Genomic DNA, 24,193 nt, shown 5'->3' on the forward strand with positions numbered 1-24,193 from the left:
AACGCGGGGGAGTTGCGTCGTCCCCCGATTTCAGAAAATATCTGTGGCGTCCCCCCACTTTCTAAAAAAATTACAATTGGAAACATAGGCATGGCGAACGGAGTGACATCAAGCGTCCCCCCTACCTTTTCAGATCCACTATTACCCCTGCGGTAAACCTCTTCCAATTCTCATACACTAAATTGTCATTTTAGTGGACTTTTTGACACTACATTCTACACAAGAAAATCATGCATATCTACTATACTGTAGTCCACCTTCCAAAAAATGTAATCTTCGCACTGAGAAGCTGTCCATGCAATGTGCTAAACGTTAAGTACAATACACCCCATAGTTTGGGCTATTGTAAGTATGAGATAACATGAATAACTAGAAGAAATGTAGGTTATAATATTGTTATGGTAGCTTTTGAAACTTATATTAGAACAATTGACTTACTCTTTAATAACATTACCTCCTAATTTGAACATTTTTAAACTTTGTATTTCACTCCAGTATGTTTTTCTGAGTTACTTGTTGATTTTATTATTTAGTGATGGAGTGTCATCTCTTGAGAAGAGGTAATTTTCACAGCAGCTACAAAAGAATGCATTTGTTGCATTTTGCAGATCTGTAAAGTTCTCTCTCTCTCTTAATGTATTTTTAAAGACGGGGGAGGCACGGTGGCTCAGAGGTAGAGCTTGACGTCTGGTGCGTGGGGTCCCTGGTTTGTTCTCAGTTTGCTCCAAGTGGGCTTTGTGGTGGACAAACAGTGTGCGGTGTTCTCCGTTTCCTCCCACTATCTTCGTTTCACCATTTCATTCATTTCTCCGTCTCCTTTAGTCTACTGGACATAATCGTGGGACGTAAAACTGAAATATTTCGTTTTCATTTTTCTTATTTGTAAAGTTCCGAACTATGATATCCGTTAGTGATAAAAGCCTTATAGAATGGGTATATCCGTCTATCAAGGCCAAAAATTCAAAACTGGTCGTCAATTCATGTGTTTGTTCTTAATCCCTCATAAGCAGTTTGAATTATTTTAAATCAAATTAATGTGAAAGCAAATTATGGTCTACTTATGTACTGTAATTGGATAGCTTATTACGTTTGGTTCAAGTTAATCATATCCAAAAGCCAAAACTGGTTTACGGTCAGTTCCGCCATCAAGTTTTATTTCAAGGTATCTCGTTGAAGTCAGCCAAATCCAAAAGTTCAAATTGGTTTACGGCGAGTTTTCTGATTGAAATCAGCCAAACCCAAAAGCCGAAATTAGTTTACGGTCACTTTCGGAGTCAAATTTTATTTCAAGGTACTTATCTCGTTCAAATCAGTCAAACCCAAACCCGTAAATTGGTTCACGGTCAGTTTGACTATCAGCTGCTATTTCTAGATATTTCTGATTGAAATCAGCCAAATCCATAAAAGCCGAAACTGGTTTACGATCAGTTTCACCGTCAAGTTTTATTTCAAGGTAACTCGTTCAGATCAACCAATTGCAAAAGCAGAAATTGGTTTAGGCTACTGGTTTGCGGTCAGTTTCACCGTCAAGTTTTATTTTAAGGTATCTCGTTCAAAACACTTAACTCAGTTTAGGTCAGTTTGACTATTAGCTGCTATTTCTAGATGTTTCTGGTTGAAATCAGCCAAATCCATAAAAGACGAAACTAGTTTACGTTCAGTTTGACTGCTAATTTAATTTCTAGTTATGTCGGGGCAAGTTTAACTAATTCGGGGAGAAAACAATACTCAGAGAAGTAATTGATGGCGTACTTATGGTAGATACGCTGCGAAATTTGATGTGAGGTAGATTAAGACCAGTAAGGTTAGCAAAGAGAAGAGGCAAGACAAAATTTTCCTGACGAGACATAAGACAATAGAAACAGATGCACTTTCTAAGTCAGACATCCATTTTATGACACTTTTTTGAAACAAGATAGCCAAAACTCTTATTTCGTAGTCAACTCTAAAGCAGAAATGAACTATAACCACATCAGAATCACAGAACTGAAAAAGCTTCCCAACTCAATGCGATCAGTGTATAATGGTCTAAAATGGTCTTAAGGGGGGACGACATTCGAACTTAATTATTATTCATAGTAAGCAATATACATTGATTCTAACCTGACACAGGCTCGTAGAAAGCCCAAAAATTTAGGAGGGGACGGTAGAAGTTAGGGGGACTGTTCCAACTATACTATAGTTCATCACCATGTTATAGTTCATTTGCATGCCTACCATGAAAATTTTAGGGGGGGCGGTAAAAATTTAGGGGGACGACTCCCCAGCCCCCCGTGGATACGGGAATGAGACCTGACATAACCTAGATTTAAAGAAAGTATCTAAGGAGCTAGGACAGTGAAGTCAAGCTGAAAAAAAAAAGTAGATGGCCACCAACCAGATAGGGTGCGAGCAGTTGGCATGAAATGGCTACTAAATTATAACTTTTCGATTTTCGTGTGTTCAAATCTTATTAGTTTATTTCTAATTTATATATGAAATATAGAAATGATATAGTATATTGTAATTATTTAAATAACATTTTACGAAGAGCGATGTACAGTTAATTGTAAAAGATGCAAACATCCACCTTCTATAACTCAATATTTGTTCCCCAAATAAGGAAAATAATTGATAATTACCCTAATAGACTTAATATTTGATATTATTTTCTGTTTATTTTCTCCATAAATAAAGGTCAGTGTACCATTTTATTCCACTAATTAGTTAACAGTGTACACATAAATATAGAATATTATCATAAGTCATGCTTTATTTTTACTTCCGATGTATGCTATGGATATGTTTCACAAGCGTTATACGTAGAACGGCTCTGTACGCTCATCTGCTCACAAGTGCCAGGGGGAAAAAAACGATAAAAACATAAAAAAATGGGTTTTTGATAATAGATTCAGCACTGCGTCGTCATTTCAGGTTTTGCCCAGGTCAAAAGCGGTAAGAAGAGACTCCAATGTTTGAGTTACACGTTTTCCATGATTATATTATTTATTAAAATGTATACACATATATACAAGGTGTTTCAAAACAACACTGACAACGTTTGGCAGGTGATTCGTAACACCAGGATAAGACAAAAAGTATAGATCAACCTGGGTGCACAAATGATTCCTTTCGAAGTTCTAGACTGCCGAAAACATGAAAAAATGAAATTTAAAGGTTTATGCTCCAATACTATGGGATCTACCGTAGTCGGGTCAAGACTTCACTTAAGAACTAATATGTGCCCTATCCAAAAATGAATGTTTCAGAATCTTACGGTACTCAAGCAACAATTTTTATAGGGGGAGTTTGGCTACAGGATTTTAATTTAAAGTGACCACCCATTATCTCTATAAAAATTGTTGCGGAAGTACCGCAGGATTCTGAAACATGGATTTGGATAGGGCATATATTAGTTCCTAAGTGAAGTCTTGACCGACTACGGTAGGTCCATAGTTTTGGAGCTATAGACCTTTAAATTTTATTTATTTATTTTTTTTAAATGTTTTCGGCAGCTTATAATTCCGAAATGAAACATTTGTGCACCCAGGTTGGTCTATACTTTTTGTCTTATCTTAGTATCAGGAATCACCTCTCAAAAGTTGTTGGTGTTGTTTTAAAACGCCCTGTATTACAGTGGCGTAGCCAGGGCACTCAGAAGGCAGATCCGCTCCCTTAGTGTAGTGACGTTGAAAGTGGATATTCCTTGCATACAGTATGTTCTATTTGTAATCCTGATGTTAGGGACTTTTTCTTTTTAGCTCCCGATGTAAGCGTACCGGAGCTTGTAGTTTTACTCCTGATGTAGGTATGTAGTGTGTGCAGTAATGTACTTCTTGGTAACAACTTCCCAGATCTAAACCAAATTTGATGGACAATTACCAAATCGTCTAAGGAATACAGGTCACTATATGTGATGAGCAAACTTGTCTCGACAGGCGCGCCTCGAATTGCATTATTTGTTGTATTTTGTTTCTCGGTAACTTCTGGTCGAATATCATCAAAACTTGGTAGGCAGATAGTCTTTCGTCTAAGAATAAAAGATGCTACATTTGGTGCCCAAGCTTGGCCAGACGTAGGCTTAACTCGACAACAAAGGTTATGCTTCACAGCTATGCACGCTGAGAGCTTCCGAGTCCGTTTCACCGACTGCGTTCCCCTTGTTATACGTAATATAACAAAGAAAATCAAGGATTAGTCATATTATATATTCGGAACAAGGGCACCCGCGACACAAAATCTGAAGTCTGAATCCAGTAGCCAGATCATAGAGTTTTGTTGCAAGATCTCCTAAGATTTAATTTATGCAAATGTCTACCGCCAAACTGAAATACGCGAATTTAGTCACCAATGGCGACCTAGCGATCGGAAATTCCGACTTGGTGACCAATTTGATACATAGACGTATATACCCCCCGTCTATGATTTGGCCTTAAATTAGCTAGGCGCCAGATTAGTATTTCTACTTAAATTGCTTATCTGGTACTCAGGATTTTTCAAACCACACACACACACACATGTATATATATATATGATATTTGTGTGTGTGATCTCCCTCCTGATAAGTTTCTAGCTACGTCGCTGAATACATATTTGCAATGCAAGTGGAATAATTACTTCCTGCATCCCAAAATACGTCCTTGATTCAGCATTCTAAGAATAAATTCTAGTATTTTTGTAACCCTCGATTGAAACCTGTGTAATTATATCCCGTTTAGATACAAAGAGAAAGTTATATTCTACATCGAAAACAAATGTGTACATAAACCAGCCTTTCCCAACCGGTGTGCCGCGAATGGGCCGCTGGTGTGCCGCGAGGAAATCGAAACAAATTATTAATTCTGTAGGTACCAAATTGCAAAACATAGGGGAAAAGTATATTTGTATTTCACATTACTATGAACCTCTACTATAAATCTATAATTTTAAGTTTCACACTGTGTTACTTTTCAGTCCATTTTTAATGTTGAAAAACGTATTTATCATTGTCATAACCATTATTGCTTCTTTATTGTTGCAGACTATTTCATAACTTGAAATTTTAACATACCATTCAATAAATTCAGCAAAGCAAACATGCATACAAGTTATCTACATTTGTGTTTTAAAGGTACAGGAGATTTGTTCATTTGTTCGTTATTTAGTGATCTTCCTTTTCAGTGAAAGATTAGATACAGTTTTCGAAAGAGAAAGTGGATTTTTAACAACCCGAGTCCTATATTTCATTGCAATTGTTTTGCATTTTAAAACTAGAATGAAAAATAAGCATAATGGCTTACCACGGGGGGAAACCAGTGATCGAGCTTTCTTTGTTGTAAGAAGGAGATCAGTAATCACAGAAAAATACCAGGGTATTTTATATTAGAAATAATAATAATAATAATAATAATAATAATAATAATAATAATAATAATAATAATAATAATATGGGTGTGCCGCGAGAATTCAAGTTACACCTGTAGTGTGCCGCAAATTGAAAAAGGTTGGGAAACGCTGATATAAACAAATAGCAGTCTCACTGTGCACACTACTTGAATAAGTTTGGATTCTCACAGTGTGCACAACGTGTAAAGGGAAATGCGATTTTCTGCATTTGCCCTCACCCTCCGTTCCCCACTCTAGCGTTGTATTCCACGGATTAGTATTTTCATCCTGAACATTATACTAATCCGCTAATCGAATAGCACTGCGTGTAGCCTATAAATCAAGGATGACAGTCATAATTACGTCCATATGAATATGTAGGAGAACCGATTGTTAGTTATCTGTATCTTGGGATAAACTTAAACAATCATCTCCATCAGGGAACTTCATTTCGAACTTTTGACCGTCTACACTTGGCCAAAATTGATGTTGATCCATCAAAGTAGTTTTTTTGAAATTGTGTGTCTTCCCAATAGAACCAATTAAAAATTAAACACTATTGAAATATCGAAAATAACCGTGATATTCATATTTAAATATTGCAAATATTGAAAAGTTGACAAAAATATCGAAATACTGACAAAATATTTTTATGTATAGAATATCAAGAAAAGCGAAATTTAGATATAGGGTAGGAGGGGGAATTGGGAGGAAAACTTTTTAAAATTTTGTATTTTGCATTTCAGTATATTTTTTATGGAATTAAATTACCACAAAATTTTGGGTGGATAGATGTTGATCATAAAAAGAAAACTTAGATGAATTTTGAGAGGGTGTAATAATGCAAAAAAAGAAAAGAAAAAAAGAAAAGAAAAGAAAAAAAAGATTTGGTTGAGAAATGACATATTTCAAACCGATCTTCAGGTTTGCGTATGTGTTGGTTTGAGTGGCAATAAATCGCACATCTGTTAATATTTTGATCCTGATTTTTTACTGCTGCTTAAAAATATCATAAGTGTGGTACCGCAAGAGCAGCAATCATGCATCCTTACTGTGAGGCAGTTAAAATTTTGTTAAAATTTGTACATCTCAATTACCCCCAGGGTAAGGATGGGGGGGGGGGGTAAATGGATGGAGTGCCTTAAATAAACATTTTTTGCTTAGAATTCATTCTAATGCTGTGCTATCTTTGTCTTTTGGGGTGTACACTTTTGTTTCATAGTGCATTGAGCTTATTAAGCTATTTTATTCAACTTAGGCTTCCAATGGCCATTGCGTATGCCAATAATATTGATGCTGTAAATAGGATTTGTTTATCAATCCAGAGTTCCAACACATGTTCTATTGTAATAGTTTATGATTATTTAGCGTTAGTCTTATTACCTTCTCCTATGTTTGTTTGAATATCAGGGCCTGTTCTTTGATTTTTCTATTTATTTTACATTTTCAACCAACATCAGACCAACAACAATAAAAATGTTGCAGCATGAAAAGTAAAGATGGAGAAAGCTTACCACTATACCACAGTAGATACAGAAGAACCTGAAACATACAATCAGTTCTTAAAAACTAGAAGAACACTTATAACCTGTGAGGAAAAAAAGGTTGAAAGAAACATAAAACCCAATTCCCCCCTTCTACCCTATTGACTGATGAGTTTTCGATAATTGAAAATGCAGATCGAGGTATCGAAATGGAGTACAGCCGTAATGCAGGCTTGCAACTCTAACCCAAAGCATGAAAACTTGTGGTGGACATCATGGCATTTGGTTTTCTTGGAGGGACTGGGAGGGGGGGGGTATTCCATTTCTTAGCTAACACTTTCATATCCGACCGAATTCTTCATCACCGTTTGTTCACTTGGACACTGATTTCTTTTCCCTAGTGCACCGATCTAAATAACTGGCACTAAATTAAGATTTCATTTCATTTTCGAACGGTATTTAAATATAGAAAAGATCCTTCTTGTGTTAGTAAACTACGAGGGCATATGGCTAGTTTTTATCTGAGTGATGTGTTGTCAGCACATCGGACTTCGCTACTGTTTCTTTTTCTTTTCTTTCTTGTTTCTTAGCATGTCGATAGATTGAGAATTTAGGATTTAGTTCTCTGGGGTTTGGGCATCTATGAGCATGTGAGTCTGTCACGTGTTGAGGGATGACATCCCTCGGCGAGCACACTATCCGGGAAAAGGGAAGGAAGAAAGCGGCCTGGGACCTATAAGTTAGGTACCACCTCGGCATATAAAAATGAAATCTTTGAGTTTTACGTCTCATGGTTATGCCGGTGTCACGGTGAAAACCTGCATCGTGAAAAATGTACCGGGGGGTACAAAATCACCGGAGATTTCTTACCCCCGGTTAGAAATCACCGGGGAATTTGTACCCCCCTGCTGTTTTAAAATCTATAAGCGGAAAATGAACTTCAATGGTATCAATCGACTGGACATTACCAAAGGACTCGATTAAGATAGTTCCGACACTATTGTTATAATTTCCCTTTGATCTAGCCGAGGGGGGTAAGATTTCACCGGGGAATTTGTACCCCCCTTGCTGTTTTAAAATCTGTAAGTGGAAAATGAACTTGAATAGTAACAATCGACTGGACATTACCAAAGGTCTCGATTAAGATAGTTCAGACACTATTGTTATAATTTCCCTTTGATCTAGCCGAGGGGGGTAAGATTTCACCGGGGAATTTGTACCCCCCTTGCTGTTTTAAAATCTATAAGTGGAAAATGAACTTGAATAGTATCAATCGACTGGACATTACCAAAGGACTCGATTAAGATAGTTCAGACACTATTGTTATAATTTCCCTTTGATCTAGCCGAGGGGGGTAAGATTTCACCGGGGAATTTGTACCCCCCTTGCTGTTTTAAAATCTATAAGTGGAAAATGAACTTGAATAGTATCAATCGACTGGACATTACCAAAGGACTCGATTAAGATAGTTCAGACACTATTGTTATAATTTCCCTTTGATCTAGCCGAGGGGGGTAAGATTTCACCGTGGAATTTGTACCCCCCTTGCTGTTTTAAAATCTATAAGTGGAAAGTAAACTTTAATTGTATCAATCGACTGGACATTGCCAAAAAAATCGAATAAGATAGTTCCGACACTATTGTTATAATTTCCCTTGATCTAGCCGAGGGGGGTAAGATTTCACCGGGGAATTTGTACCCCCCTTGCTGTTTTAAAATCTATAAGTGGAAAGTAAACTTTAATGGTATCAATCGACTGGACATTGCCAAATGACTCGAATAAGATAGTCCCGACACTATTGTTATAATTTCCCTTTGATCTAGCCGAGGGGGGTAAGATTTCACCGGGGAATTTGTACCCCCCTTGCTGTTTTAAAATCTATAAGTGGAAAGTAAACTTTAATGGTATCAATCGACTGGACATTGCCAAAGGACTCGAATAAGATAGTTCCGACACTATTGTTATAATTTCCCTTTGATCTAGTCGAGAGGGGTAAGATTTCACCAGGGAATTTGTACCCCCCTGCCTTTTTTTTTTAAATCTATAAGTGGAAAGTAAACTTTAATGGTATCAATCGACTGGACATTGCCAAAGGACTCGAATAAGATAGTTCCGACACTATTGTTATAATTTCCCTTTGATCTAGCCGAGGGGGGTAAGATTTCACCGGGGAATTTGTACCCCCCTTGCTGTTTTATAATCTATAAGTGGAAAGTAAACTTTAATGGTATCAATCGACTGGACATTGCCAAAGGACTCGATTAAGATAGTTCCGACACTATTGTTATAATTTCCCTTTGATCTAGCCGAGGGGGGTAAGATTTCACCGGGGAATTTGTACCCCCCTTGCTGTTTTAAAATCTATAAGTGGAAAGTAAACTTTAATTGTATCAATCGACTGGACATTACGAAAGGACTCGATTAAGATAGTTCCGACACTATTGTTATAATTTCCCTTTGATCTAGCCGAGGGGGGTAAGATTTCACCGGGGAATTTGTACCCCCTTCCTGTTTTAAAATCTATAATTGGAAAGTAAACTTGAATAGTATCAATCGACTGGACATTACCAAAGGACTCGAATAAAATAGTTCCGACACTATTGTTATAATTTCCCTTTGATCTAGCCGAGGGGGTAATATTTCACCGGGGAATTTGTACCCCCCTTGCTGTTTTAAAATCTATAAGTGGAAAATAAACTTGAATGGTATCAATCGACTGGACATTACCAAAGGACTCGAATAAAATAGTTCCGACACTATTGTTATAATTTCCCTTTGATCTAGCCGAGGGGGGTAATATTTCACCGGGGAATTTGTACCCCTCTTGCTGTTTTAAAATCTATAAGTGGAAAATAAACTTTAATGGTATCAATCGACTGGACATTGCCAAAGGACTCGAATAAGATAGTTCCGACACTATTGTTGTAACTTCCCTTTGATCTAGCCGAGGGGGGTAATATTTTACCGGGGAATTTGTACCCCTCTTCCTGTTGTAAAATCTATAAGTGGAAGGTGAGATTCAGTTGTACCAATCGACTGGACATTTCCAATCAATTCGATTACGATATTTTTGACATCGTTGTTATGAGGGGGGATCAAACACTAATGCCTCCTGTGTCACAAAAAATGTATTAATGAACATTGAACAAGACTGAATTGTCCTCTACAGAATCCTACCATACAACATAGTCTCCATGAATTTGTACACTTTTACGCCGTGTATAAATGCAGGAGTTATAACCGTTTTAAAAAGTTTCAGGAGGTTCTTTTTTCCCATGATTTTACAGGTTTTTAACTTCATCCAAATCATTTTATCGTAATCCACGAAGGTATCTTTTAAAGGGACAAACAGGTATGGCCACGTTTCATCTCCAGTGACCACATTTTTGAAGAATTCTTGATTTTCAACTGCAAATGCGTCTAGGAGCTTTTGACCAATGTCCACTTGCCTCCTCCGATTATGACAGTCAATTGCTTGGGTATCCACTTAGCTCCGGTATACCAAGTAAGCAATTATTCCTTGGACAGAGCCATACGAGATGTTCAAAGAATCAGCAACACTCTGAACTCTAATGCGCCTGTCTCCTCGAATCAATACCTCAGCAGGTTCTCGGTTTGCATCTGTGATCGAGGTTGTCGGCTGGTCGCTTGTTAGTTTATCAGCGATTTCTGTTTCTCCGTTGCTAAGCTTCTTCACCCAACGCCGTACTTTGGTAATGTTCATTATCACATCTCCATAAAACATTCTTCTAGCGCATATGGATTTCCTTATGTGGACAACCTTTCGACAAAAATTTGATGACGACTCTTTCTTTTAGCTTCAGATCCATAGTTCTAATAACTCAATCTGAAAAGGAACAGACTACATTAACAGAGGAAGGCTACCTTCATAACGTCATACATAGATAAGTCAGTAGCTGTAATAGAAAAAAATTAATAAGGGAAGCATTATTTTTTGATGCCCGCTCGTTTAACTCCCCTTTCATCTAGCCGGCGGGTAAAATTTCAGCGGAGAATTGGTAAGCTCATGCTTCCCCCCCCCCAGTGTATGCAGATTCCTGACAAGGAACCGTGAAATTGTCCTTTCGCGAAGGGGCTCTTTTTTGTATCTGTTGCCAAGAAATGTTGTCTATTGCCGTAAAACTTCCAGCTTACAATCTATCACAATGGAGATTTCTTCATTTTTTGTGTTTTCAGTAATCTTATGCTAGTCGTTAAGTGTTTCAAGTTGGGGTCGGGTATGTATTATGCCCAGGTTTTCGTCGCATTCTGAGTATAAGTGAACCCTTACATAAGATATAATCTGAATGCACTGAAACCATTCCGCTGTGGTTACTAGAAAGTAAAGAATTGGAATATTGCACAATTCTTTTTTGGCCTGGGTAGGATTCGAAGAATATGTGTAAGTCACTAACAGTTTTTATAGTGCACAACGCAGTAATGCCACAACATGGAACAAACTTGTCCGGACTTCATCATCAAATTTCATGCAATCATCTTTAGTGATGTGACTCATGGTTCATATCCGATTTGATGCATTCGAAACTCACCCATATGTTTTTGTTTTCTTCCCACTCTGCTCAGCTTTCGGTGCAGACTGTTCATCTGAATGTGGTCCAGTGCAAAGCACAACACTCTCTGTTATATGGTAGCAGAAAAGAAGACAACTGACGAAACAAAAATGCACCAAGATACTGTACTGCTATTGTGTTTATGCACACAAACGCGAAAATACACAACGGAACGTACAGACACACGAACTCAACTTGTCTTTCCGTTAAATCAGTGGGACTATGGGACTGAAGACTTCGATCGTTTTCTCGATGGATCTGTTGCCTTCGATTGTATTTCCAAAGAACACGATCCTTCAAAATCTAGATTCCATGGACATTGCTCTCGTTTCCGAAATAGACAGTTTACTATATGTAAGATCAATATTCGTTATATAAAACGGTAATAACAACTCAAATTCGCAAAAAATGGAGTTGGATCCTTATTCCCGTGTTCCCTTAAATTGAAGATGAAAGATATATAAATTAACTTTGTGTACTTTCCTTTATCAAATAGGTGGAAAATTTATCGAAAAGGAAAGTTTCACAACTACGATAGCACCAAACGTAGTTCTAGATATACAAGACGAAAGTACACAAATTTATTCGTATTAAAAATAAACAACAAGAAGGCAGACACGAAGTGATTCTTTATAACTTTCATTTAAATATTGTATTATTGGATTTAAAAACTAGATGTAGAAACAAAATTATCAAAATTAAAATAAAAATATCACATGTTACAGTTGATGATCTGAATGCAATCAATTCTTTATCAGACTAGGAGAGTTATTAAAATCAGATGTAATTACTAAATGTGTGCATCTTGATACAACGCGATCAGAATCACAATTGAAGTGTAAAAACGTATATCGACATAGAAAAGGGATTAAATATAGAAACGTATTTGCTCTTAAACTAGATTATTACCAATCAATACAAAAATCTCACTCATCATTTATTATATAGTAAATGAATGAATTTGGTATGTTGAATGCTACCAAGATTAAAAGTATGAAATTATTTAAGACTGATTCGAAATTTAGAATACAATTTCAAAACTAAAACAATAGGCATTTACGACTTATTACATATAGTTATTATATCTTAATCCCTTGAAACAATATTATTATCTGCAACAACTGCTTACATTAAAATATTTATTATCGAAAATAAATATTAACTAGAAGAAATAAGGACACAAAAATTAATTATTAATTGTATGAGCTTCTTTGAAGTAAAATTACAATTGTTCATAACATTAAATTGAAATAAGGACGTAGAGTATATTAAAGATACTGTGAAAGGATTAAATGTGTAATTAAACATTTTACCTTTATTAAACATTAAATTGCAACATGTTATCCAGTAATGATTCAATTATACCTATTAATCAATGTGAAAATTATCAATTATGTATTTTATTCTGGAAAATCAAAACAATTATAAAGATTGTTGTGATTGTTGTGATTAGTGCACGAGCCTAAGGATATTCTCTGCAAGGTTTCCGGTCGAAAGAGAGGAAATACTTTTGATGGACATGTTTGAGTTATATGTGTGTGTGCACGACGTTCCCTAGACAAAAATGGTGAAATCCGTTCATAAATATTCTTAGTGGTTATCTTCTAACAAAGAAATGAAAGAACTATCGAACGTTATAATTCCAACATAGTATTCTAACAATGAAATAAACAGCAACGGAAATTCGTTAAAAACGAATATTTAGAATTTCAAATATTAATATCATCAATACATCTTTATCGCTGATAAAAATTATTTTATTTTATTGCGCACCTTGTTACACACAGATATACAATATGAACTAATGGAATCTTCAAGCAGATATACAATATGAACTAATGGTATATTCAATCAGCGTTCCCAGTGTTCACTCTCCGTCAGTTAACTCAGCGGAATCAGGTGAAACCGATAATCCCAGCAATGACTTGGAAGACACCGTTGGCAGGCCTGCCAGAGGCCACTTTTCACCCACTCCTAGATCTGCGAAGGTGTTACCTTGTCCCCACTGTGGAAAGTTTTATGTGAATGCAAGAGGATTAGCCGTTCATATAGGTAAAAAGCATTAGATCATAAACGCAGAAGAGGATTGTCTTCATATCAATAATAATAACTTTCCTGACTGTAGAGCCACAAATGTAAGCATCACTAACTGCAATGATAGCACACAGGATTTAACGTTATGAAACTTGGGTAAACTGTTGACGTCATTAAGATCCTCTACATACATCCTAAGACATGTCCCTCGTGGTGCTCGAAATGAGGTTGCTGATGCACTTTCCAAGTTATTATAGCAAGTAGCTATTTCAAATGGAGAAAGAGAATGGATCAACCTGTTTATATTTCCGTTTGTAGCACTACCTGCTCCAATTGGTATTGACGCCTTAACCATATACGCGCTAAAGATAAAGAAATCTATACCTAAACAGAATGTGTTAAATCAGAAAATTATTGAAAACAAATTAGCAGATAGTGATATCCGAGGAGCAGCCCGTTTACTAATGTCAGATGATACAGTAGCAGCCCCTGACACTTCAGTGTTTGAGACGTTGTTGGAGAAACATCCAGCCCACCCTGATACATTTGTTTCACCGAATCTTCCAGAAGATCAAAACAGGGTTCAAGGAGTTTCAGTAAACGAAGTTAAAAGTGCTATACATTCTTTTCCATATGGCAGCTGAGGTCTAGATGGTCTTCGCCCTTCGATTCTCAAAGATCTTTTATCTTGCCAAATACTTGAATCGAAGGAAAAGCTATAAAAATCACTTTGTGATCTGTTCAATCTAATTATTTAGGGAAAATACTCTTAGAAGTTCGCCCTTTGTTTTTCGGAGCCAGACTTATCGCTCTTAAAAAGAAATGTGGTGGGATTAGACCTATCGCCATAGGAATATTTGGCGCAGAATATCAGCTAAAATCATATGCTTCAGAATACGAGAGCATGTTAAGAACTTTTTGTCTCCCCATCAACTTGGAGTTTGTATTTCCAACGGAGTCGAAGCAGCCGTTCATGCAACCAGGGTATATTTTTCCTCCCACACAACGCTCCAAAGGCTATCGTAAAGCTGGATTTTCGCAACGCTTTTAATGAACTTCCCCAGGACTCCATGCTTACTGAGGTATTGAACTATTTTCCTGCAATATACTCATATGTTCACCAGTGTTACGCTTAACCCAGTAACCTATTCTTAGGCCAAGACACTATTTCATCCCAAAGAGGAGTACAACAAGGTGATTCCTTGGGCCCAGCACTTTTTGGCATAACAATACATTCTTTAGTACATTCAATTAATACTGAACTAAACATCTGGTATTTGGATGATGGGACTATTGCTGACAAACCAGAGGCAGTCCTTTCAACGTTAACACATATAAATGAGAAAGCATCAGCTCTTGGCTTACATTTGAATTTTTCAAAATGCGAAGTTGGATCAGATGAAGTCACATCCGATCAATTATTCAGAAGATTTGGAGAAGTTGCCCCCGGAATACGTCTCCTAAACAAACAGGATGCTTGTCTTCTAGGTTCTGCTCTCACAAAGGAAGCATTTATAACTGTGCTATCAAACAAAATATCCAAATTAGAATATTTTCTGTCTCGTCTTGACTCGATTGCAGCATACGCAGCTTTTTTTCTTCTACGTGCTTCATTGTCAGTTCCTCGCCTAAACTACTTTCTACGGTGCTTTCCATCTTGGAATGAGACTCCACTGCTGAAGAAATATGATCATATCTTCAAAATGGGTCTGGAGTCAATTTTGAACTGCTCTTTGAGTGACGACTCTTGGATGCAAGCATCCTTACCTGTTGTATTAGGAGGCCTTGGTATTCGACGAACCGTTGATATGGGGATTCCTACCTTTTTAGTTTCCTACCACGGATCTCTTCGTTTAATCGAGGTTCTCGTTCCTCAAGGCTACCACCTGGACCCAGATGGGATATTTGAAGAAGGCTCAAGCAAATGAATAAATATAACAGATACCGACCTTCCAGAAATCAGCAAAAGAGGTTCTCAGGCATCTTGGTACACATCAATAGCAGTACATTTCCATAAATTTCTTTTACAATCCGTTGCTGTTCCAGAGGATAAAGCTAGACTTCTTGCTGCGTCATCCCCCCATGCTGGGGCATGGTTAAATGCGTTACCTTCCCCCTAATTAGGTCTTCACATGTCTAATAAAACCTTTCGAATCGCAGTAGCCTTAAGACTAGGTTCAGATGTTTGTGAGCCACATCGCCTTCCAGCTTGCGGTGATCAAGTTACCCAACGCGGCCTGCATGGCCTCTCATGCATGAAGAGCATAGGCAGAAACACCAGATGTTCATCTGTTAATGACATCATTTTGCGAGCCCTCACGACGGCAGGAATTCATTAGATTCGTGAACCGTTCCGATGGTAAATGACCTGATGGCATGGCATTAATACCTTGGATGAGAGATCACTAGTATGGGATTTTACGTGTTCGGAAACATTTGCCCATTCAAGCCTCCCATTGACTGTTGTGAATGCTGAAGAAGTTGCTAAACGTAGAGAGGCAGAAAAGGAAAGGAAATACAATAATCTCCTCGATAAATTTATATTTGCTCCAATAGCCATCGAGACCAGTGGAGCATGAGGTTCTAGAAGCCTTGATTTTATCAGAGAGGTAGGCAGACGCACATCTATCGTTTGTGGAGATGTTCGTTCAGCATCATCCTTATTCCAACGTATATCCATTGCGGTCCAACGTGGCAACGTTTCGTCAGTTCTTTGTACGTTGCCGCCTGGAAGCGAACTGGAGGAGGTGTTTCGTCTCTAGCACAACAGAAACAAGCGAACAATAGAATAATAAAAATAATATATCAACGCTCAGAGAAATTTAACAGTATTTTAGGTTTAAACTTTAAATGTTGATCCATCAACCTGTAACATAATATTTATTCAAATTGCGTTTGCTCCTTAGAAATCATGTTTAAATTTCATTATTATTATTAAGTTATATTGTAACTTGTATAAATAATTGTGTATTATACCAAATTATAAAGATTATTTTACACTAGGACGACATAAACATTTGCATTGTTTTTATCTTGCACGAACATATAATAAAATATCTAAATTCTTAATAAATGATAATTTTAATTTCTTACGTATATTTAGTCAAGATGTTAGAATTCTTGTACCTATATGTAATGTGTCTTTTAGAGGATATATGTCTTACGATATTATTTTAAAAAATGAAATGAAACTTCAAACAACTTCAAACACTCAATATGTGGTGTAAATGTTTATGGAAATTTTCATATGATTCTTAATTAATTTCAACGTTCAAACGTCTAAACATAAACTTAATGTCCTACATCCAAACCCCACCGTCCATCGTTCAACATACTGTATAACGTTCAAAATTTTAAAATTCAAAATTCAACATACTATATCATATAAGATTTTGTTCTTTACTTTTGTCTTGTATATCTACAACTACGTTTGGTTCTATGTAGTTATGAATGTTTGTTTTCTTTTCGGTTAATTTTCTGATATATTTGAAAAAGTTAAAAACACACATAATTCATTTCTCCATCCTCAACCAGCAGTTAAAGGGGTTAGCGCAACAGTGGTCTAACCCACATTTTTAATAATGGAGAAAAATTAAGTTAAACACACGTGTTTTTTTGTACAATATAACAAAAACAAGCACAAGTGGTTCAATGTGTCATACATTGTACAAACATATTGTACAAAAAACAACATATGTTTAAGTTTCAATGGATTTTTCTCATTTTTAAAAGTTTGGGTTAGATCGCTGTTGCGCTAACCATCTCATTTGTTTCAGAAAGTTTAATACAAGTTTTAGTATAGAATTAGGCTCGGAAAGTGTGTAGGTATTCTACAAGAGTTGATCCAGAAATAGGGTTCCCATCATTTTTACCCCGTGCTACAATTTCTGTCTCCCAGTGAGGCAGAACTCCGCCACCAACGCGCAGGGGAAGTGTTTCACCTTGTCTTTGACTTCATTGTCGCAAGGGAGCGTTGGCCACTCAAGTGTACCTTTAACTTGGGGAAAAAGTGATAATCGCTAGGCGCGAGATCCGGAGTGTACGTGCGTGGGGCATGACAGTCCACAAAAAGTTTGTCAACAGGTACTCGGTTTGACGGGAGACGTCCGGTAGGGTGGTCTCGTGCAGCAGCTTTATACCAGCTGTCAGTGGTACTCGTCAGGGGCTTCAGGTAACTCCTCTGAGCTTTTTCACTGTTGTACAATAACTGTCTGACTTGATTGTTCCCACATCTTCCATCAAATCGATCAGTAGTGTCCTCTCAAATAGAAAAAAGACCGGCCAGGACAGCAAGCAAGAGTTTGTTTATATATATATATTTTGTGAGTGCTGACCCCGAGTGAAGATTTTGTTAGAAATTTTGTTTCGCTTCGAAGAATAAATGCAACAAACCCGTCTCATTTCCCATTACAATGCAATAACATAATCCTCCCTTATCCTTTTGGCATTTCTGAAGAAACTGGCGAGTACAGGAAAGGCGTTTCTCTTTGCGTTCTGCTCTCAATGTACGAGCAGATCACACAATTGCGTCGAAACTATCTCAATCGAGTCCTTTGGCAATGTTCAGTCGATTGATACCATTGAAGTTCACTTTAGACTTATAGATTTTAAAACAGCAACGGGGGTACAAATTCCCCGGAGCAATCATACCCCCCTCGGCTAGATCAAAGGGAAGTTATAACAATAGTGTCGGAACTATCTTATTCGAGTCCTTTGACTATGTCCAGTCGATTGATACCATTGAAGTTTAATTTCCACTTATAGATTTTAAAACAGCAAGGGGGGTACAAATTCCCCGGTGAAATCTTAACCCCTCGGCTAAATCAAAAAAAAGTTATAACAATAGTGTCGGAAATATCATATTCGAGACCTTTGGCAGTCGATTGATACCACTGAAGTTTACTTTCCACTTATAGATTTTAAAACAGCAAGGGGGGTACAAATTTCCCGGTGAAATCTTACCCCCCTCGGCTAGATCAAAGAAAATTTATAACAATAGTGTCGGAACTATCTTAATAGAGTCCTTTGGCAATGTCCAGTCGATTGATAGCATTAAAGTTTACTTTCCATTTATAGATTTTAAAACAGCAAGGGGGGTACAAATTCCCCGGTGAAATCTTACCCCCCTCGGCTACATCAAAGGAAAGTTATAACTATAGTGTCGAAACTATCTTATTCGAGTCCTTTGGCAATGTCCAGTCGATTGATACCATTAAAGTTTACTTTCCACTTATAGATTTTAAAACAGCAAGGGGGGTACATTATTCCCCGGTGAAATCTTACCCCCCTCGGCTAGATCAAAGGGAAATCATAACAATAGTGTCGGAATTATCTTAATCGAGTCCTTTGGCAATGTCCAGTCGATTGATACCATTGACGTTTACTTTCCACTTATAGATTTTAAAACAGCAAGGGGGGTACAAATTCCCCGGAGAAATCTTACCCCCCTCGGCTAGATCAAAGGGAAGTTATAACAATAGTGTCGGAACTATCGTATTCGAGTTCTTTGGCAATTTCCAGTCGATTGATACCATTGAAGTTTACCTTCCACTTACAGATTTTAAAACAGCAAGGGGGGTACAAATTCCCCGGTGAAATCTTACCCCCCTCGGCTAGATCAAAGGGAAGTTATAACAATAGTGTCGGAACTATCTTATTCGAGTCCTTTGGCAATGTCCAGTCGATTGATACTATTGAAGATCATTTTCCACTTATAGATTTTAAAACAGCAAGGGGGGTACAAATTCCCCGGTGAAATCTTACCCCTCTCGGCTAGATCAAAAGGAAGTTATAACAATAGTGTCGGAACTATCTTATTCGAGTCCTTTGGCAATTTCCAGTCGATTGATACCATTGAAGTTTACTTTCCACTTATAGATTTTAAAACAGCAAGGGGGTACAAATTCCACGGTGAAATTTTACCACCCTCGGCTAGATCAAAGGGAAGTTATAATAATAGTGTCGGAACTATCTTAATCGAGTCCTTTGGCAATGTCCAGTCGATTGATACTATTGAAGTTCATTTTCCACTTATAGATTTTAAAACAGCAAGGGGGGTACAAATTCCCCGGTGAAATCTTACCCCTCTCGGCTAGATCAAAGGGAAGTTATAACAATAGTGTCGGAACTATCTTAATAGAGTCCTTTGGCAATGTCCAGTCAACTGATACCATTGAAGTTTACTTTCCACTTATAGATTTTAAAACAGCAAGGGAGATACAAACTTCCCGATGAAATCTTACCCCCTCGGCTAGATCAAAGGAAAGTTATAGCTATAGTGTCGGAACTATCTTATTCGAGTCCTTTGGCAATGTCCAGTCGATTGATACCATTAAAGTTTACTTTCCATTTATAGATTTTAAAACAGCAAGGGGGTACAAATTCCCCGGTGAAATCTTACCCCCCTCGGCTAGGTCAAAGGGAAGTTATAACAATAGTGTCGGAACTACCTTATTCGAGTCCTTTGGCAATTTCCAGTCGATTGATACCATTGACGTTTACTTTCCACTTACAGATTTTAAAACAGCAAGGGGGGTACAAATTCCCCGGTGAAATCTTACCCCCCTCGGCTAGATCAAAGGGAAGTTATAACAATAGTGTCGGAACTATCTTAATAGAGTCTTTTGGCAATGTCCAGTCGATTGATTGCATTAAAGTTTACTTTCCACTTATAGATTTTAAAATAGCAAGGGGGGTACAAATTCCCCGGTGAAATCTTACCCCCCTCGGCTAGATCAAAGGAAAGTTATAACTATAGTGTCGGAACTATCTTATTCGAGTCCTTTGGCAATGTCCAGTCGATTGATAGCATTAAAGTTTACTTTCCACTTATAGATTTTAAAACAGCAAGGGGGGTACAAATTCCCCTGTGAAATCTTACACCTCTCGGCTAGATCAAAGGGAAGTTATAACTATAGTGTCGGAACTATCTTATTCGAGTCCTTTGGCAATGTCCAGTCGATTGATACAATTAAAGTTTACTTTCCACTTATAGATTTTAAAACAGCAAGGGGGGTACAAATTCCCCGGAAAAATGTTACCCCTCTCGGCTAGATCAAAGGGAAGTTATAACAATAGTGTCGGAACTATCTTATTCGAGTCCTTTGGCAATTTCCAGTCGATTGTTACCATTGAAGTTTACTTTCCACTTACAGATTTTAAAACAGCAAGGGGGGTACAAATACCCCGGAGGAATCTTACCCCCCTCGGCTAGATCAAAGGGAAGTTATAATAATAGTGTCGGAACTATCTTAATCGAGTCCTTTGGCAATGTCCAGTCGATTGATACTATTGAAGTTCATTTTCAACTTACAGATTTTAAAACAGCAAGGGGTGTACAAATTCCCCGGTGAAATCTTACCCCCCTCGGCTAGATCAAAGGAAAGTTACAACAATAGTGTCGGAACTATCTTATTCGAGTCCTTTGGCAATGTACAGTCGATTGATAGCATTAAAGTTTACTTTCCACTTATAGATTTTTAAACAGCAAGGGGGTACAAATTCCCCGGTGAAATCTTACCCCCCTCGGCTAGATCAAAGGAAAGTTATAACTATAGTGTCGGAACTATCTTATTCGAGTCCTTTGGCAATGTCCAGTCGATTGATACCATTAAAGTTTACTTTCCACTTATAGATTTTAAAACAGCAGGGGGGTACAAATTCCCCGGTGAAATCTTACCCCCCTCGGCTAGATCAAAGGGAAGTGATAACAATAGTGTCGGAACTATCTTATTCGAGTCCTTTGGCAATGTCCAGTCGATTGATACTATTGAAGTTCATTTTCCACTTATAGATTTTAAAACAGCAAGGGGGGTACAAATTCCCCGGTGTAATCTTACCCCCCTCGGCTAGATCAAAGGGAAGTTATAACAATAGTCGGAACTATCTTAATAGAGTCCTTTGGCAATGTCCAGTCGATTGATAGCATTAAAGTTTACTTTCCACTTATAGATTTTAAAACAGCAAGGGGGGTACAAATTCCCCTGTGAAATCTTACACCTCTCGGCTAGATCAAAGGGAAGTTATAACTATAGTGTCGGAACTATCTTATTCGAGTCCTTTGGCAATGTCCAGTCGATTGATACAATTAAAGTTTACTTTCCACTTATAGATTTTAAAACAGCAAGGGGGGTACAAATTCCAAGGAGAAATGTTACCCCCCTCGGCTAGATCAAAGGAAAGTTATAACAATAGTGTCGGAACTACCTTATTCGAGTCCTTTGGCAATTTCCAGTCGATTGATACCATTGACGTTTACTTTTCACTTACAGATTTTAAAACAGCAAGGGGGTACAAATTCCCCGGTGAAATGTTACCTCCCTCGGATAGATCAAAGGGAAGTTATAATAATAGTGTCGGAACTATCTTATTCGAGTCCTTTGGCAATGTCCAGTCGATTGATACTATTGAAGTTCATTTTCCACTTATAGATTTTAAAACAGCAAGGGGGGTACAAATTCCCCGGTGAAATCTTACCCCCCTCGGCTAGATCAAAGGGAAGTTATAACAATAGTGTCGGAACTATCTTAATAGAGTCTTTTGGCAATGTCCAGTCGATTGATTGCATTAAAGTTTACTTTCCACTTATAGATTTTAAAACAGCAAGGGGGGTACAAACTCCCCGGTGAAATCTTACCCCCCTCGGCTAGATCAAAGGAAAGTTATAACTATAGTGTCGGAACTATCATATTCGAGTCCTTTGGCAATGTCCAGTCGATTGATAGCATTAAAGTTTACTTTCCACATATAGATTTTAAAACAGCAAGGGGGGTACAAATTCCACTGTGAAATCTTAGACCTCTCGGCTAGATCAAAGGGAAGTTATAACTATAGTGTCGGAACTATCTTATTCGAGTCCTTTGGCAATGTCCAGTCGATTGATACAATTAAAGTTTACTTTCCACTTATAGATTTTAAAACAGCAAGGGGGGTACAAATTCCCTGGAGAAATGTTACCCCCTCGGCTAGATCAAAGGGAAGTTATAACTATAGTGTCGGAACTATTTTATTCGAGTCCTTTGGCAATGTCCAGTCGATTGATACCATTAAAGTTTACTTTCCACTTATAGATTTTAAAACAGCAAGGGGGGTACATTATTCCCCGGTGAAATCTTACCCCCTCGGCTAGATCAAAGGAAAGTTATAACTATAGTGTCGGAACTATCTTATTCGAGTCCTTTGGCAATGTCCAGTCGATTGATACTATTGAAGTTCATTTTCCACTTATAGATTTTAAAACAGCAAGGGGGGTACAAATTCCCCGGTGAAATCTTACCCCTCTCGGCTAGATCAAAAGGAAGTTATAACAATAGTGTCGGAACTATCTTATTCGAGTCCTTTGGCAATTTCCAGTCGATTGATACCATTGAAGTTTACTTTCCACTTATAGATTTTAAAACAGCAAGGGGGTACAAATTCCACGGTGAAATTTTACCACCCTCGGCTAGATCAAAGGGAAGTTATAATAATAGTGTCGGAACTATCTTAATCGAGTCCTTTGGCAATGTCCAGTCGATTGATACTATTGAAGTTCATTTTCCACTTATAGATTTTAAAACAGCTAGGGGGGTACAAATTCCCCGGTGAAATCTTACCCCTCTCGGCTAGATCAAAGGGAAGTTATAACAATAGTGTCGGAACTATCTTAATAGAGTCCTTTGGCAATGTCCAGTCAACTGATACCATTGAAGTTTACTTTCCACTTATAGATTTAAAAACAGCAAGGGAGATACAAACTTCCCGGTGAAATCTTACCCCCTCGGCTAGATCAAAGGAAAGTTATAGCTATAGTGTCGGAACTATCTTATTCGAGTCCTTTGGCAATGTCCAGTCGATTGATACCATTAAAGTTTACTTTCCATTTATAGATTTTAAAACAGCTAGGGGGGTACAAATTCCCCGGTGAAATCTTACCCCCCTCGGCTAGATCAAAGGGAAGTTATAACAATAGTGTCGGAACTACCTTATTCGAGTCCTTTGGCAATTTCCAGTCGATTGATACCATTGACGTTTACTTTCCACTTACAGATTTTAAAACAGCAAGGGGGGTACAAATTCCCCGGTGAAATCTTACCCCCCTCGGATAGATCAAAGGGAAGTTATAATAATAGTGTCGGAACTATCTTATTCGAGTCCTTTGGCAATGTCCAGTCGATTGATACTATTGAAGTTCATTTTCCACTTATAGATTTTAAAACAGCAAGGGGGGTACAAATTCCCCGGTGAAATCTTACCCCCCTCGGCTAGATCAAAGGGAAGTTATAACAATAGTGTCGGAACTATCTTAATAGAGTCTTTTGGCAATGTCCAGTCGATTGATTGCATTAAAGTTTACTTTCCACTTATAGATTTTAAAACAGCAAGGGGGGTACAAATTCCCCGGTGAAATCTTACCCCCCTCGGCTAGATCAAAGGAAAGTTATAACTATAGTGTCGGAACTATCTTATTCGAGTCCTTTGGCAATGTCCAGTCGATTGATACCATTAAAGTTTATTTTCCACTTATAGATTTTAAAACAGCAAGGGGGGTACAACTTCCCCGGTGAAATCTTACCCCCCTCGGCTAGATCAAAGGGAAGTGATAACAATAGTGTCGGAACTATCTTATTCGAGTCCTTTGGCAATGTCCAGTCGATTGATTCTGTTGAAGTTCATTTTCCACTTATAGATTTTAAAACAGCAAGGGGGGTACAAACTCCCCGGTGAAATCTTACCCCCCTCGGCTAGATCAAAGGAAAGTTATAACTATAGTGTCGGAGCTA

This window comes from Thermobia domestica, chromosome 14 (genome assembly GCF_964235325.1).
Source record: "Thermobia domestica chromosome 14, izTheDome1.hap1.1, whole genome shotgun sequence".
NCBI classification, from domain to species: domain Eukaryota; kingdom Metazoa; phylum Arthropoda; class Insecta; order Zygentoma; family Lepismatidae; genus Thermobia; species Thermobia domestica.